This window comes from Pristiophorus japonicus, chromosome 16, assembly GCF_044704955.1.
Source record: "Pristiophorus japonicus isolate sPriJap1 chromosome 16, sPriJap1.hap1, whole genome shotgun sequence".
NCBI classification, from domain to species: Eukaryota; Metazoa; Chordata; class Chondrichthyes; family Pristiophoridae; genus Pristiophorus; species Pristiophorus japonicus.
The window spans coordinates 58864129-58880755 of record NC_091992.1 but is presented as its reverse complement, the minus strand read 5'-3'; the positions used below and the strand labels follow the sequence as shown (position 1 = coordinate 58880755).

The 16627-nt window shown below is 43.6% G+C and overlaps 1 long non-coding RNA gene and 1 pseudogene across 1 annotated transcript in view; one reads left to right on the top strand and one right to left on the bottom strand.

Moving 5' to 3' along the window:
• Positions 1 to 16627, top strand: part of LOC139226529 (uncharacterized) — an 80821-nt gene that overhangs the window by 35991 nt on the left and 28203 nt on the right. The window lies entirely within an intron of this gene.
• Positions 1731 to 12347, bottom strand: LOC139227053 (schlafen family member 13-like; annotated as a pseudogene).

Sequence of the window (16627 nt, the reverse complement as noted above, 5' to 3'; positions counted from 1 at the left end):
ATTTTCTTGGCTTTTACCCTATACCCATTCGTCTCCTTTACGCATTAAGGCGTGCAGTGGTTCTAACAGTGTGCTGAGACCCGGTAAGAAGTTACCAAAGTAATCCAGGAGTCCTAGAAATGACCGCAGCTCCGTCACGTTCTGTGGCCTTGGTGCATTCTCGATTGCCTCTGTCTTCGAATCGGTGGGCCTGATGCTGTCCGCCACGATTCTTCTCCCCAGGAACTCCACTTCAGGCGCCAGGAAAACGCACTTCGAGCTTTTTAACCTGAGCCCCACGCGATTAAGCCGACTAAGAACCTCCTCCAGGTTCTGAGGATGCTCGACGGTGTCCCGACCTGTAACCAAGATGTCGTCCTGGAAGACCATAGTGCGCGGGACAAACTTCAGTAAGCTTTCCATGTTTCTCTGGAATATCACCACGGCTGATCGAATCCCAAACGGGCATCTGTTGTAAATGAAGAGACCTTTGTGCGTGTTTATGCAGGTGAGGCCCTTCGATGATTCCTCCAGCTCCTGCGTCATGTAGGCCGAGGTCAAGTCCAGCTTCATGAACGTCTTTCCTCCCGCCAGCATCGCAAAAAGGTCGTCTAGCTTTGGTAGTGGGTATTGATCCTGCAGGGAGAAATGATTGATAGTTACTTTGTAATCACCATTGATTCTGACGATGCCGTCTCGCTTGAGGACTGGAACAATCGGACTGGCCCAATCGGACTGGCCCAATCGGACTGGCCCACTCATTGAACTCGATCGGTGAAATGATGCCCTCTCGTTGCAGCCGGTCCAGCTCGATCTCCATCTTCTCTCTCATCATGTACGGTACTGCTCTCGGCTTGTGATGGATGGGTCACGCCCCCTGAATTAGGTGGATCTGCACTTTTGCTCCTTGGAACTTCCCGATGCCTGGTTTGAACAGCGAGGGGAACTTGTTTAGGACCTGGGCACACGAAGTGTCGTCGACAGACGAGAGCGCTCAGACGTCATCCCAATTCCAGCGTATCTTCCCCAGCCAGCTCCTGCCGAGCAGCGTGGATCCTGAGTGACCTTGACTTCAGTATGTGCCTCGTATGAATCTGTACTGAAAGGACAGGTCTTTACAAGAATAGTATTTCACTCTTAGTTCACCTCAAGAGGATCGAGGAGTGAACAGGACACAACTCGAGGTTTATTACAAGTCCTCGTTAGTTTATTTAACTGCATTTGCACGGGTAAAGATAATACACCCATCAACATAATCATCAGTTCAGAATTACAGTATCAGCCTGTTCACAATTACAGTATCGGAGCATAATAAAAGATATAATTTTATATGATAGTACTTGCTTGGAAAGTTAGCTTTTACAATTCATTCAGCGGGATGGCTCCCAGCATTGTGTATGACATGGGGGACACTTAACGTAAAGATAAATCAACGTGTGTGTTTAAACATTGCTATATTGCTTCCTGTTGAGATGATTTCTCTTTGGATGCTCTAATTATTGCTATTATTACATTGCTTATACTCCACAACTAAAACACAGACTCAGCTCTTTGGGCTGATTCCATCAACTGGCTTTGTTCCTTTCTCTGTGAGAAGCAAGCTCAAAAACGACTTAATGATGACATTTATTAAAAGTAAATGTAATAAAATTTTAAAATTCCTCTTTTGTGGCACCCCTTTCATTATTCCCACCCCTTTAAATTCACTTACTCATAATTTTCTGCTCCTGCTGCTCATGTGTCCCCAGTGACTCATCCAAATGTGAATCTGAAGCTACGTACATGAGGTGAGCTAATGAAATTTTGGGTGTAAACACCACACTGCCATTTGAGTCCATCTAAAGCCACCAATAGCATTCATATCTAATCTACGTGAGGAGCGAAAAATCTAGGCTGAGTCTTACTTCGTTCAGAGTCTTCATATAACACATGAAGGTGTGTCATAGCTCGTGACGCCAGGCAGACTAACAGATTAGGAGTTAGAATATGTGGCATGTAGTGAGATTCAGGGTCGATGCCAAATACAATGGTCCTTTCTAGGCCTGAAAATCTGCGTATACCGTCCAGGATAATACAATCCTCAACCATTTCATCTGCTTTTGCTAAACCTACACCTAATTTTAGTGTTTTGACCTCACGCTGCAGCAGATCTCTGTAATCATTGCATGCTGCCTGTCTGTTGCACAGAATAGCTATCTGTTTTGGTGCATAGCCTGCCTTAAGATAATTTTTTATTTTGCCACCTATGTATTGGGCAATCCCTTCTTGTGTCATTTTTTCTGGCTCGTCAACTGTCCCTGGAATAGAATGTCCACAAGTAGATTTTTTTATATAGTTTATCAAGAATCTCATGCTGCGGACCGAACTTTTGTAACACAATCGTATCCATGTGCAAGTGGACAATTTTATGTATTTTCGTTGCATTCCGGACTCCTCTTGTCAACTCCTCTCTAGAATCCTGGTATTTAATCTCAGGCAATCCACCTTTATTCGCTTGGGAAACTTGGAAGTAATCGATGAAAATCCAGAAGACTCCTGGTCCATCAGCATGTGTTTGTTCATTTGTTCTGATTCTCTCAGCTTTATCGAACCAGTTACCAGACTTGAGGCAGTAGTTTTGAGCCTCATCAACAATGATGTGTTTCACCTTTGGGAAATCTTTCTTCATGAAGGTCTTCCTTGTAGCGCAGAGGCAATTACTTTTTTCCCTAAAATTAAAATGCCAGGTTAATGCAAAATATCACTCAAAAACTCGTCTGTGATAAAATATTTCAAAAGCGATACTTGGTGATAAGCCTTACACATCTGGCTGTACAGTCTGACACATGTCCAGTTGTTTCAACCCATTTTGTGACGGGTTTTCAGCTGTGACACAGTGGGTAGCACTCTTGCCTGAGTTAGAAGGTTGTGGTTCAAGTCCCACTCCAGAGACTTGAGCACAAAACCTACGCTGACATTCCAGTGCAGTGCTGACAGAGTGCTGCACTGTCGGATCATAGAAACATAGAAACATAGAAAATAGGTGCAGGAGTAGGCCATTCGGCCCTTCTAGCCTGCACCGCCATTCAATGAGTTCATGGCTGAACATGCAACTTCAGTACCCCATTCCTGCTTTCTCACCATACCCCTTGATTCCCCTAGTAGTTGATGTTAAACTGAGTCTGCTCTCTTAGGTGGACGTAAAAGATCCCATTGCACTATTTCGAAGGAGAGCAGGCATTTTCCCCGGTGTCCTGGTCAATACTTAGTCCTCACTCACACCTAAAACACAACATCTGGTCATTATTACAATGGTGTTTGTGGGAGCTTGCTGTGCACATATTCGCTGTCACGGTTTGCTGTCACAACAACAACATCCCAAAACTACTTCATTGGCTGTAAACGCTTTGGAACGTTTTGAAAGGCGCTATATAAAGGCAAGTTCTTTATTTTTTTTCTACCTGTTTGCAGTGTAGAAAAAAAATTTGCCTGTATTTTGGTTAGAAAAATGAGGACTCTTAAATCTAAGTGGATGTTTTGGAGGGAGATTTATGCTATTAATGGAATATTGAGTGGGCACATACAAATTGGGGCAATATTAGGATTAGTGTCAATGAAGATCGAAGTAAAGGCAAAATGGACGATGGAACGGGAAGAAAAGGCTTCTCCTGCATTACCCATGACTCAAACTATCAAATACGCTAGTGCATTTAGCTTTGTTTAAAAAAAAAATTTACCTCATAAATTTCTCCATGGTCTACTTTCACAAATATAAAGGACCTCATCTCCTTCACAACGGAAGGTGTTGATAATCTTTTCAATGAGTTGCCCGGCTATTACTGTTTTGCCAGTTCCAGGAAGACCATGGACAAAGAGTTTTTTGCATTTCTCAATCACGTGTTTTGAATGAAGATTCTGAAATTGTTCCAGTGTTAGCAGATTAAGAAATTTGCAGCCAAGCTGGTCACTTAGGAAGGAGGTGAAATTCAGGAAAACAATAGTGAGCGCCCTCAGCAATGCTTTGATGTCAATGTCTGTTAAGACACTATAAACAGCTGGGTACTGAACTTGTAACTTGCTCACAGTCTCCTGCACATTGCCAGATCCCAACGTAGATGCATTGCCATCTTCGTCTGACTCACGGTCTGTGCAACAAAGGATTTGGGGAATTACACAGAGTTTTCCTGCATAGCCACCGGGATTCACCAGTTTTTGTTTGATGGAAAATGCTGTGCCTTTTGAATACTTGGCCACTCCCTGACTGTCCTGTCTGACGACGGTGTACAATAGTGGTGCAGTCTTTGTGGCCACTAGCAGAGCATCACATATTACATCCTGGTTCTTTGGCAGGCCAATGTCAACAGCCCAGCTTCTGGAGAAAATCAGAACTCCCCAACTTCCTGCCGCTTTCATTTTAGGCAGCAGATTTCCGAGAGCTGGATAATTTTTCAACAGTTCCTTATACACGTTCTCTGGCGTTATACAGATTCTACTGAAGCAAGTAGATTCCACAGTAAAACAGTAAACAACATAGTAAATATATAATACTGAATAATTAAGCCAATAATGGAGATATTGAACAATGCACACCGTTATTAATGTGTAAATCGGACAGCAACTTGTGGTATGGAAGAGGTAACCCGAGAATTGCGAATCACCACAATTTGCTGAAGATTTGTGCCACTCCGCCGTTAGCCTCGTGAAACCGGCAGCTCACCCTCAACCTCCCCGTGAGGTTCATGGAGTTGCTGCATTTGCCCATTACACACGCTGCAGAAAATTAAGTCTAGTAATTAATAGAGTAAGTAGCCTTTTAACAATGTGATCATTGTTAATGATTTCCAATCAACCTCTCTGGCCCAGAAAGTGAACAATTAAAGTGTGGAGGCCCATTCCTTCAGATGGTCATTGTTGGAGATTTTAAAAATGTCATCAGAAAGTGAGGTCAGAGTGGGGATAAGTAATAAAAAAACAAAATTAAAAGCTCTTTATCTGAATGCATGCAGCATCCATATCAAGATTGATTAGTTGATGGCACAAATAGAAATAAATGGGTAAGATCTGATAGCCATTACAGAGACTTGGTTGCAGGGTGACCAAGGCTGGGAACTAAATATTCAGGGATATTTGCCATTTCGAAGGGATAGGCAGAAAGGAAAAGGAGGCGGGGTAGCTCTGTTAATAAGGGATGAGATCAGTGCAGTAGTGAGAAATTATATTGGCTCAGAAGATCAAGATGTAGATTAAGTTTGGGTGGAGATAAGCAATAATAAGGAAAATAAGTCACTGGTGGAAGTGGTCTACAGGCCCCATAACAGTAGCCACACTGCAGGACAGAGTACAAATCAAGGAATAGAGGAGGTTTGTAAGGTACGGCAATAATTATGGGTGATTTTAATCTTCATATTGATTGGACAAATCAAATTGGCAAAGGTAGTCTTGAGGAAGAGTTCATAGAGTGTATGCAGGATGGTTTCTTGGAACAATACGTTGTCAAACCAAGCAGGGAGCAGACTATTTTAGATCTGGTAATGTGTAATGAGACGGGATTAATTAATGATCTCATAGTAAAGGATCCTCTAGGGAAGAGTGATCATAGCATGGTAGAATTTCAAATTCAGTTTGAGGGTGAGAAAGCTTGGTCACAAATTAGTGTCCTGAACTTACTTAAAGGCAATTACAAAGGTATGAAGGCAGAGTTGGCTAAAGTGGACTGGGAAAATAAATTAAAGGGTAAGATGGTAGAAAACCAGTGGCAAACATATAACTCTCAGCAAAAATATATTCCAGAGAGAAAGAAAGGCTAACTAAGGAAGTAAAGGATGGTATCAAATTGAAAACAAAGGCATACAAGGGTGGATAAAGGGGAATCAGTGGATGTGGTGTATTTGGACTTCCAGAAGGCATTTGACAAGGTGCCACGACTATCTGACCCACCTGTGACAGGGACTGTGGCTCTCGTATTGGACTGTTCAGCCACCAAAGAACTCTCTTCAGGAGCGGAAGCAAGTCTTCCTTGATTCCGAGGGACTGCCTATGATGATGGCATAAAAGGTTACTGCACAAGATAAAAGTTCACAGGGTTGGGGGTAATATATTAGCATTGATAGAGGATTGGCTAACTAACAGAAAACAGAGAGTCGGGTTAAAAGGTTCATTCTCTGGTTGGCAACCAGTAACTAGTGGGGTACCGCAAGGATCAGTGCTGGGACCCCAACTATTTACAATCTATATTAACGACTTGGAAGAAGGGACTGAGCGTAACGTAGCCAAGTTTGCTGATGATACAAAGATGGGAGGAAAAGCAATGTGTGAGGACACAAAAAATCTGCAAAAGGACATACACAGGCTAAATGAGTGGGCAAAAATTTGGTAAATAGAGTATAATGTTGGAAAGTGCGAGGTCATGCACTTTGGCAGAAAGAAATCCAAGAGCAAGTTATTATTTAATTGGAGAATAATTGCAAAGTGCTGCAGTACAGCGGGACCTGGGGGTGCTTGTGCATGAAACACAAAAGGATAGTATGCAGGTACAGCAAGTGATCAAGAAGGCCAATGGAATCTTGGCCTTTATTGCAAAGGGGATGGAGTATAAAAGCAGGGAAGTCTTGTTACAGCTATACAGGGTATTGGTGAGGCCACACCTGGAATACTGCGTGCAGTTTTGGTTTCCATATTTACGGAAGGATATACTTGCTTTGGAGGCAGTTCAGAGAAGGTTCACTAGGTTGATTCGGAGATGAGGGGGTTGACTTATGAGGAAAGGTTAAGTAGGTTGGGCCTCTACTCATTGGAATTCAGAAGAATGTGAGGTGATCTTATCGAAACGAATAAGATAATAAGGGGGCTTGACAAGGTGGATGCAGAGAGGATATTTCCACTCATAGGGGAAACTAAAACTAGGGGGCATAGTCTCAGAATAAGGGTTTTACCATTTAAAACGGAAACGAGGAGGAATTTCTTCTCAGAGGGTTGTGAAGCTGTGGAATTCTCTGTCCCAGAGAGCTGTGGAGGCTGGGTCATTGAATATATTTAAGGCGGAGATTGACAGATTTATTTAGTTGTTTATTTTTAAGTGTCACATTCTTTTTTATTGAACGTATAAACGATATGTTCGTCGATCCATTTAAAAGTGTTTTAAAGATAAGGAAGTCGAGGGTAACGGGGAGAGGGCAGGGAAGTGGAGTTGAGGCCAAGATCAGATCAGCCATGAATAGGCTCCAGGGGCCAAATGGCCGAATCCTGCTCCTAATTCTGATGTTCATTTTTTTAAAAACTTCCCTTTCCTTTCTATCTCTTTTTTTATCTCTCAATACTATCTTTCTTTCCCTCTCTTAATTTCTCTTTCTGAACCTGATTTGAAATTGAATTCACCCACTCTAATGCACCCTCCTTCTCTGGCCTTTTTCTGTATGTTTTTCAATCCTTAAATCTCATTGGTTAAAGAGTTATACTGTTGGTTCTGACGATCACCAAGGTCCCAGATGCCCTCGGTACACCATTAACAGCTCGCACTTCCAGCAACTTACAGGGCAAAAGAATTTAGAGCTGAAGGGTTCAGGAAAAAGTCTAACTAACCGAGCCGCAGTGAGGTGCCTCGCTCCAGTAAATTCTGACCCTGTGTGATCTGCATTTAATTAGGTGCCCAATTTTAATCAGTAATTTACAGATTTACATCATGATCTCCATGTGCTCCAGAGCAGCAATGTGTTCATTGTTCCAACTCTTCAGGTACATCGAGAATGTTCATCGAACACCTACCCCCTCTTACCTTAGTCTTCCTTCAGTTACTGACAATCCCTAGGAGTCCTCAACATTGACTTAGCCTCTATTAAATCTCAGCCTCACATCCAACAGAGTGCAGCAGACACAGCAAAGGCTAAGGGCCTGCTCAACAGGATGGCAAAAACTGTAATAGTTATAGATTTTCACTTGGACACATGAAATCACAAAGAGAAAAGTCTGTAAACACTCAGCAGGATAATCCACATCTGTGGAGAGAACAGATTCATACCCTTCATCAGAACTGAAAAACAAGCAGAAAGTAATATTCAAATGATCAGGAAAAGGGGGATATATATATTAATGTATAAAACAGACTGACAAAGAAACAGAGAGGAAGCATTAGTGTAATGATACATTTTTGGACCTCTTGTTAAAGGGAAGTGAAATTGTCACTACGGCTTCAAACCTTTAAAGAGCTGCTGTTGCAAGTTGTCCAAACGTTCAGCACCTCCAATTGAAAACACGGTCTTACACCCTGGTGGTGCTGCAGTCACACTCAATTCATTCTGAAACTTCATACTGAGTTCTTCCGTCACTGCGGGAAAGAGAAAGATCATACCTTTCAAAATGACATCTTGTCAGCAACCGACAGCAATGACGTCTACTGCCAATTGTAACTATTTGCTGTGTTTAATCACTGAATATGGTAACAAAATTAATTCCCTATTTTAGTTACTGATTTAGGTTAGAAAAACTAGAAAGTGCTCTGCTGTAAAATCACTCCCACCCCGCTGTTTACAACATGCACGGTGAGCTTTACCAGATTTTACAAGACTTGGGTATTTACCAGGATCCATAGCTAACATCTTTGCAGCCCATTCACCAGGTTCCACTCTCTTAACCTGGTCATTTTCTACCTTCCAGCAGTCAGGGTAATCGGCAAACACTACACAGCAGAATGGCTTCATGTACAAAATGAATAAAAAGCTGTGCTGTTGTGATCCCTGCTTCACTCTGGCAACATTAAGCCTGTATTTAATGTTCTTTGGAGAGGAGCAAATGTGAACAGTGTTGAGTTTTCTTACAGTGCTGGATACCAATTCCTCAAACACCTTAGGATCTTTAATGTACTGCCCACATCCAACAACTTTTCTCAACTCGTCATTGACCCCAATGAATAAAATCCCACCCTCTGTGTTTGCAAACCCAGAGATGTACTTTGGCAGTGCCTCTTTTATCCTGGTTGAGGCTTTTTCTGTTGAAAAGTCTTTAAATTCGACATGCTTAGATTCACCAAAACTCAACTCTTTACCATGCTGAAATTGTGTTCGATCCAATATCCTCACTTTCAGGAGATAAACGGGATTTTTTCACTGATGGTCCAATGCTGGAATCTGAATCTTCATCAGTGCTGTCGCTGTTTGGAGCAGGCTTGGTTCCTCTTCTCAATAGATTCTCCACGTCAAGGGGAGTCATTTCAATACAATTGCTGAATGATCGCTTGTAGGCATTACATGATACAGTACAAAGCTGTGGCAACTTTTTATTACCATTAATAATTCCACTGCACCAAGACTGCACAAAAATCAACATGGTTCCAATTTGTTGCCTGAATTCAAAGAACGATGTGTTTGTTGAACCATTTACTAGCTCGCCAAGCGCAGTTTCTATATCCAATCCAATTCCATGAGCTTTACAGTTGTAATCTACATTGCTCAATTTCACAGTGATGATCCCACCTCCAGAGTTTAATAGAGCACATGCTGATTGAAGTATATTTTTGCGTTCCTTCCTTTTCAAATTTTTGTTTTGCATTTTTTCTCACTGCTGAGCCAGCATCCAGCACCCAGTCGGGGTACTCAATCTCGATCACTCGAATGTTCACAGGATCCATCTGGAAAATAAATAATAGACAGAGAGTGTTTGAGCTGGGAACTCACAAGCAGCAAAGCCCCAAGTGCCCCTCGTGGACAAGGAGCACACCCCATGTCATTATGTATTGTGCTCACACCACACAATATGCATGAAATTAATGAGGTCCAGATCTTACATTGTAGTGTAAACCCTCTGATGGCTCAGTAGATAAATGGCCTGATGTAATACTAGCTACATCACAGCTTAAAACCCGGCTCACTGTCCTGAGTTAAGCTAACATCTGGAGTGTCTTCCGCCCCCGCCATATTCTTTGGGATGATGAACCAGATTCTGTAAGGCATTGATGGGGAAGTATGTTATTTAGATGATATACTAATTTCAGCAACAAACAGGCAAATCCATAATATCGCATTGAAGGAAGTGCTCAAACGGCTAGAGGAGCACAGAGTACAAATGACTGCTCACAAGTTTTTATGTTCCCTGCAAGCTTCCTCTAGTACTCTATTTTCCCCCCTCTTAATTAAACCCTTAGTCCTCCTCTGTTGAATTCTAAATTTCTCCCAGTCCTCAGGTTTGTTGCTTTTTCTAGCCAATTTATCTGCCTCTTCCTTGGCTTTAACACTATCCTTAATTTCCCTTGTTAGCCATGGTTGAGGCACCTTCCCTGGTTTATTTTTACTCCAGACAGGGATATACAATTGCTGAAGTTCATCCATGTGATCTTTAAATGTTTGCCATTGCCTATCCACCGTCAACCCTTTAAGTATCCTTTGCCAGTCTATTTTAGCCAATTCACGCCTCATACTGTCGAAGTTACCTTTCCTTAAGTTCAGGACCCTAGTTTCCGAATTAACTGTGTCACTCTCCATCTTAATAAAGAATTCTACCATATTATAGTCACTCTTCCCCAAGGGGCCTTGCACAACAAGATTGCTAATTAGTCCCTTCTCATTACACATCACCCAGTCTAGGATGGCCAGCTCTCTGGTTGGTTCCTCAACATATTGGTCTAGAAAACCATTCCTAATCCACTCCAGGAAATCCTCCTCCACTGCATTGCTACCAGTTTGGTTAGCCCAATCAATATGTAGATTAAAGTCGCCCATGATACCTTTATTGCACACATCCCTTATTTCTTGTTTGATGCTGTCCCCAACCTCACTACTACTATTTGGTGGTCTATACACAACTCCCACTAACGTTTTCTGCCCTTTGGAATTCTGCAGCTCCACCCATACCGATTCCACATCATCCAGGCTAATGTCCCTCCTTACGATTGCATTCATTTCCTCTTTAACCAGCAACGCCACCCCGCCTCCTTTTCCTCTCTGCCTATCCTTCCTAAATGTTGAATACCCGTGGATGTTGAGTTCCCAGCCTTGGTCACCCTGGAGCCATGTCTCCGTGATGCCAATTACATCATACCCGTTAACTGCTGTCTGCGCAGTTAATTCGTCCACCTTATTCCGAATACTCCTCGCATTGAGGCACAGAGCCTTCAGGCTTGTCTTTTTAACACACTTTGCCCCTTTAGAATTTTTCTGTACTGTGGCCCTTTTTGTTTTTTGCCTTGGGTTTCTCTGCCCTTCACTTTTACTATTCTCCTTTCTATCTTTTGCTTCTGCTTCCATTTTATTTCCCTCTGTCTCCCTGCATAGGTTCCCATCCCCCTGCCATGTTAGTTTAACTCTTCCCCAACAGCACTAGCAAACACTCCCCCTAGGACATTGGTTCCGGTCCTGCCTAGGTGCAGATCGTCCGGTTTGTACTGGTCCCACCTCCCCCAGAACCGGTTCCAATGTCACAGGAATTTGAATCCCTCCCTCTTGCACCACTCCTCAAGCCACGTATTCATCTGAGCTATCCTGCGATTCCTACTCTGACTAGCACGTGGCACTGGTATCAATCCTGAGATTACTACCTTTGAGGTCCTACTTTTTAATTTAGCTCCTAGTTCCCGAAATTCGTCTCGTAGGAACTCATCCTGTTTTTTACCTGTATCGTTGGTACCTATATGCACCATGGCAACTGGCTGTTCACCCTCCCTTTTCAGAATGTCCTGCACCCGCTCCGAGACATTCTTGACCCTTGTACCAGGGAGGCAATATACCATCCTGGAATCTCGGCTGCGGCCGCAGAACGCCTATTTATTCCCCTTACAATCGAATCCCCTATCACTATAGCTCTCCCACTTTTTCCTGCCCTCTTGTGCAGCAGAGCCATCCACGGTGCCATGAACTTGGCTGTTGCTGCTCCCCCATGATGAGTCATCCCCCTCAACAGTACCCAAAGCGGTGTATATGTTTTGCAGGGGGATGACCGCAGAGGACCCCTGCACTACCTTCCTTGCACTGCTCTTCCTGTTGGTCACCCATTTACTATCTGGCTGTGTACCCTTTACCTGAGGTGAGATCAACTCGCTAAACGTGCTATTCACTTCATTCTCAGCATCGTGCAAGCTCCAGAGTGAATCCACCCACAGCTCCAGTGCCGCAATGTGGTCCATCAGGAGCTGGAGGTGGATACACTTCCCACACATGTAGTTGTCAGGGACACTGGAAGCGTCCCCGACTTCCCACATAGTGCAGGAGGAGCATAACATGTGTCCAAGCTGTCCTGCCATGACTTAACCCTTAGATTAACTTAATTTGGCAACAACAATGCTAAAGGTTGCTTACTGATATAGAAAAAAAAAAGAAAAAGAAAAACTACTCACCAATCATCAGCCAATCACTCACCCCCTTGCTGTGATGTCACCTTTCAATTTCTTTCTACTTCTTTTTTGCCTTTTCATCCTGCTGCAGCTGCACCGGCTGGGCCTTTTTCGGCCTCCCCACGCTGCCTCTCGCCGACTCAGGCACTCCCGCTGCCTCTCGCCGACTCAGGCACTCCCGCTGCCTCTCGCCGACTCAGGCACTCCCGCTGCCTCTCGCTGACTCACCAACGTTGGGCCTGCAAAAGCTTCTATAAATATGTGAAGAGAAAAGGATTAGTGAAGACAAACGTAGGTCCCTTGCAGTCGGATTCAGGTGAGTTTATAATGGGGAACAAAGAAATGGCAGACCAATTGAACAAATACTTCGGTTCTGTCTTCACGAAGGAAGACACAAATAACCTTCCGAATGTACGAGGGGATAGTGGGTTTGGTGAGAAGGAGGAACTGAAGGATATCCTTATTAGGCGGGAAATTGTGTTAGGGAAATTGATGGGATTGAAGGCCGATAAATCCCTGGGGCCTGATAGTCTGCATCCCAGAGTACTTAAGGAAGTGGCCCAAGGAATAGTGGATGCATTGGTAATCATTTTCCAACAGTCTATCGACTCTGGATCAGTTCCTATGGACTGGAGGGTAGCTAATGTAACATCACTTTTTAAAAAAGGAGGGAGAGAGAAAACGGGTAATTATAGACCGGTTAGCCTGACATCAGTAATGGAAAAAAGGTTGGAATCAATCATTAAAGATGAAATAGCAGCGCATTTGCAAAGCAGTGACAGGATAGGTCCAAGTCAGCATGGATTTATGAAAGGGAAATCATGCTTGACGAATCTTCTGGAATTTTTTGAGGATGTAACTGGTAGAGTGGACAAGGGAGAATCAGTGGATGTGGTGTATTTGGACTTTCAAAAGGCTTTTGACAAGGTCCCGCATAAGAGATTGGTGTGCAAAATCAAAGCGCATGGTATTGGGGATAATGTACTGACGTGGATAGAGAACTGGTTGGCAGACAGGAAGCAGAGAGTAGGGATAAACGGGCCTTTTCAGAATGGCAGGCAGTGACTAGTGGAGTGCTGCAGGGCTCAGTGCTGGGACACCAGCTCTTTACAATATACATTGACGATTTAGATGAAGGAATTGAGTGTAATATCTCCAAGTTTGCGGATGACACTAAACTGGGTGGCGGAGTGAGCTGTGAGGAGGACGCTAAGAGGCTGCAGGGTGACTTGGACTGGTTAGGTGAGTGGGCAAATGCATGGTAGATGCAGTATAATGTGGATAAATGTGAGGTTATCCATTTTGGGGGCAAAAACACGAAGGCAAATTATCTGAATGGCGGCAGATTAGGAAAAGGGGAGGTGCAACGAGACCTGGGTGTCATGGTTCATCAGTCACTGAAAGTGGGCATGCAGGTACAGCAGGCGGTGAAGAAGACAAATGGTATGTTGGCCTTCATAGCTAGGGGATTTGAATATAGGAGCAGGGAGGTCTTACTGCAGTTGTACAGGGCCTTAGTGAGACCTCACCTGGAATATTGTGTACAGTTTTGGTCTCCTAATCTGAGGAAGGACGTTCTTGCTATTGAGGGAGTGCAGCGAAGGTTCACCAGACTGATTCCAGGGATGGCTGGACTGTCATATGAGGAGAGACTGGCTCAACTGGGCCTTTATTCACTGGAGATTAGAAGGATGAGAGGGGATCTCATAGAAACATATAAGATTCTGACGGGACTGGACAGGTTAGATGCGGGAAGAATGTTCCTGATGTTGGGGAAGTCCAGAACCAGGGGACATAGTCTTAGGATAAGGGTTAGGCCATTTAGGACTGAGATGAGGAGAAACTTCTTCACTCAGAGAATTGTTAACCTATGGAATTCCCTGCCGCAGAGAGTTGTTGATGCCAGTTCATTGGATATATTCAAGAGGGAATTAGATATGGCCCTTATGGATAAGGGGATCAAGGGGTATGGAGAGAAAGCAGGAAAGGGGTACTGAGGGAATGATCAGCCATGATCTTACTGAATGGCGGTGCAGGCTCCAAAGGCCGAATGGCCTAATCCTGCACCTATTTTCTATGTTTCATAACTCAGTGGAGTACTTAGGGCACAGAGTAGATAAAGATGGTTTACATCAAATCAAGGGAATGCTGGATGCAATCAGAAATGCACCCCCACCCAAAAAATGTCACTAAACTTCAATCATTTTTGGGTCTTTTGAACTATTATGGGAAGTTCCTACCAAATTCGGCTGCAATGTTACATCCAATGAATGAGCTGTTGAAAAAACAGGTCCATTGGAAGTGGTCAGAAGAATGTGACACAGCATTCAGAGTGTAAAAGCCAATTGGTAGAGAATACCATGAAAGTTCACTATGACGTATCTAAGGAGATCAAGCTAGCATGTGACGCCTCTCCGTATGGAGTTGGGGCACTGATCTCTCATGTACTATTTAGTGGAGAGGAGAGACCAATTGCTTTTGCTTCACGCACTCTCAGTGCCAGTGAGCGTAATTATGTGCAGATCAAAAGAGAAGCTTTGGCATTGATTTCTCAGTCAAGAAGCTCCACAAATACTTGTATGGTCATAAGTTTACCATCATTACTGACCATAAGCCACTGACAGTAATCCTCCATCCAAAGTCCCCAGTTCCAACATTAGCTGCAGCCCGAATGCAGAGATGGGCTTTGATTTTGTCAGCATATACGTATGACATTGAGTGCAGCTGATCACAGTAATGCTGATTCTATGTCCAGGTTGCCTTCCCCATCACAAGCTACACCCAATAAGGAAGAACAGTTCTATTTTTCATAAATTGATGAGCTACCAGTCATAGCTGAAGAGATTGTTAAAGCAACCAAACGTGACCCAATTATGGCAAAGGTGTATGATTACATAGCAAATGGCTGGCCAAAACAGGTATCAGAGGAAGATATTCATCCATACTTGGTTCGTTGGAATGAATTATCAGTGGATAAAGATTGTATCATGTGGGATGCAAGAGTAGTTATTCCAAATACGTTCAGGTCCAAATTGTTAGATCTTCATGACCAGCACCTGGGAATGTGCTTGACCAAGAGTTTTGCACGCAGTTATTTATGGTGGCCAGGTCAAGATAAAGATATTGGGCTGGAAATTCCCCAACCTTGCACCGGGTTTTTCGTCGTTTTTGATGGAAAACGGTGCAGTGGGAAATTCGCTGAAGTCTTGCGTCGGCGGTTTTGAAATACCGCTGGGGAGTGGACTGCCGGTGTGCAAGACTGCAAAAAGCACTTTCGCCCGATATTTGGCTCAGAGGTGACCTGTAGCTAGGACCCAAAAAAACGCCAGGGAAAAACCTGCATTGCAGTCCTTGGAACGGCAGTAACATAAGAACATAAGAAATATGAGCAGGAGTAGGCCATACGGTCCCTCGAGTCTGCTCTGCCATTCAATAAGATCATGGCTGATCTGATCATGGACTCAGCTCCACTTTCCTGCCCGCTCCCCTTATTCCCTTATCGCTTAAAAATCTGTCTATCTCCGCCTTAAATATATTCAAGGACCCAACTTCCACAGCTCCCTGGGGCAGAGAATTCCACAGATTTACAATTCTCTGAGGGAAGAAATTCCTCCTCATCTCAGTTTTAAATGGGCGGCCCCTTATTCCGAGACTATGTCCCCTAGTTTTAGTTTCCCCTATGAGTGGAAATATCTGATCTGCATCCACCTTGTCGAGCCCCCTCATTATCTTATATGTTTCAATAAGATCACCTCTCATTCTTCTGAACTCCAATGAGTATAGGCCCAACCTATCTTCATAAGTCAACCCCCTCATCTCTGGAATCAACCAAGTGAACCTTCTCTGAACTGCCTGCACTGCAAGTACATCCTTCCTTAAAGACGGAGACCAAAACTGTACGCAGTACTCCAGGTGTGTCCTCACCAATACCCTGTACAGTTGTAGCAGGACTTCTCTGCTTTTATACTCTATTCCCCTTGCAATAAAGGCCAATATTCCATTTGCCTTCCTGATTACTTGCTGTACCTGCATACCTTTTTGTGTTTCACGTACAAGGATCCCCAGATCCCTCTATACCGCAGCATTTTGTAATCTCTCTCCATTTAAGTAATAATATTTTTATTCTTCCTACCAAAGTGGATAACCTCACATTTTCCCACATTTTCCCCCATCTGCCAAGTTTTTGCCCATTCACTTAGCCTGTCTATATCCCTTTGCAGATTTCTTGTGTCCTCCTCACAATTTGCTCTCCCACCCATCTTTGTATCATCAGCAAACTTGGCTACATTATACTCAGTCCCTTCATCCAAGTCATTAATATAGATTGTAAACAGTTGAGGTCCCAGCACCGATCCC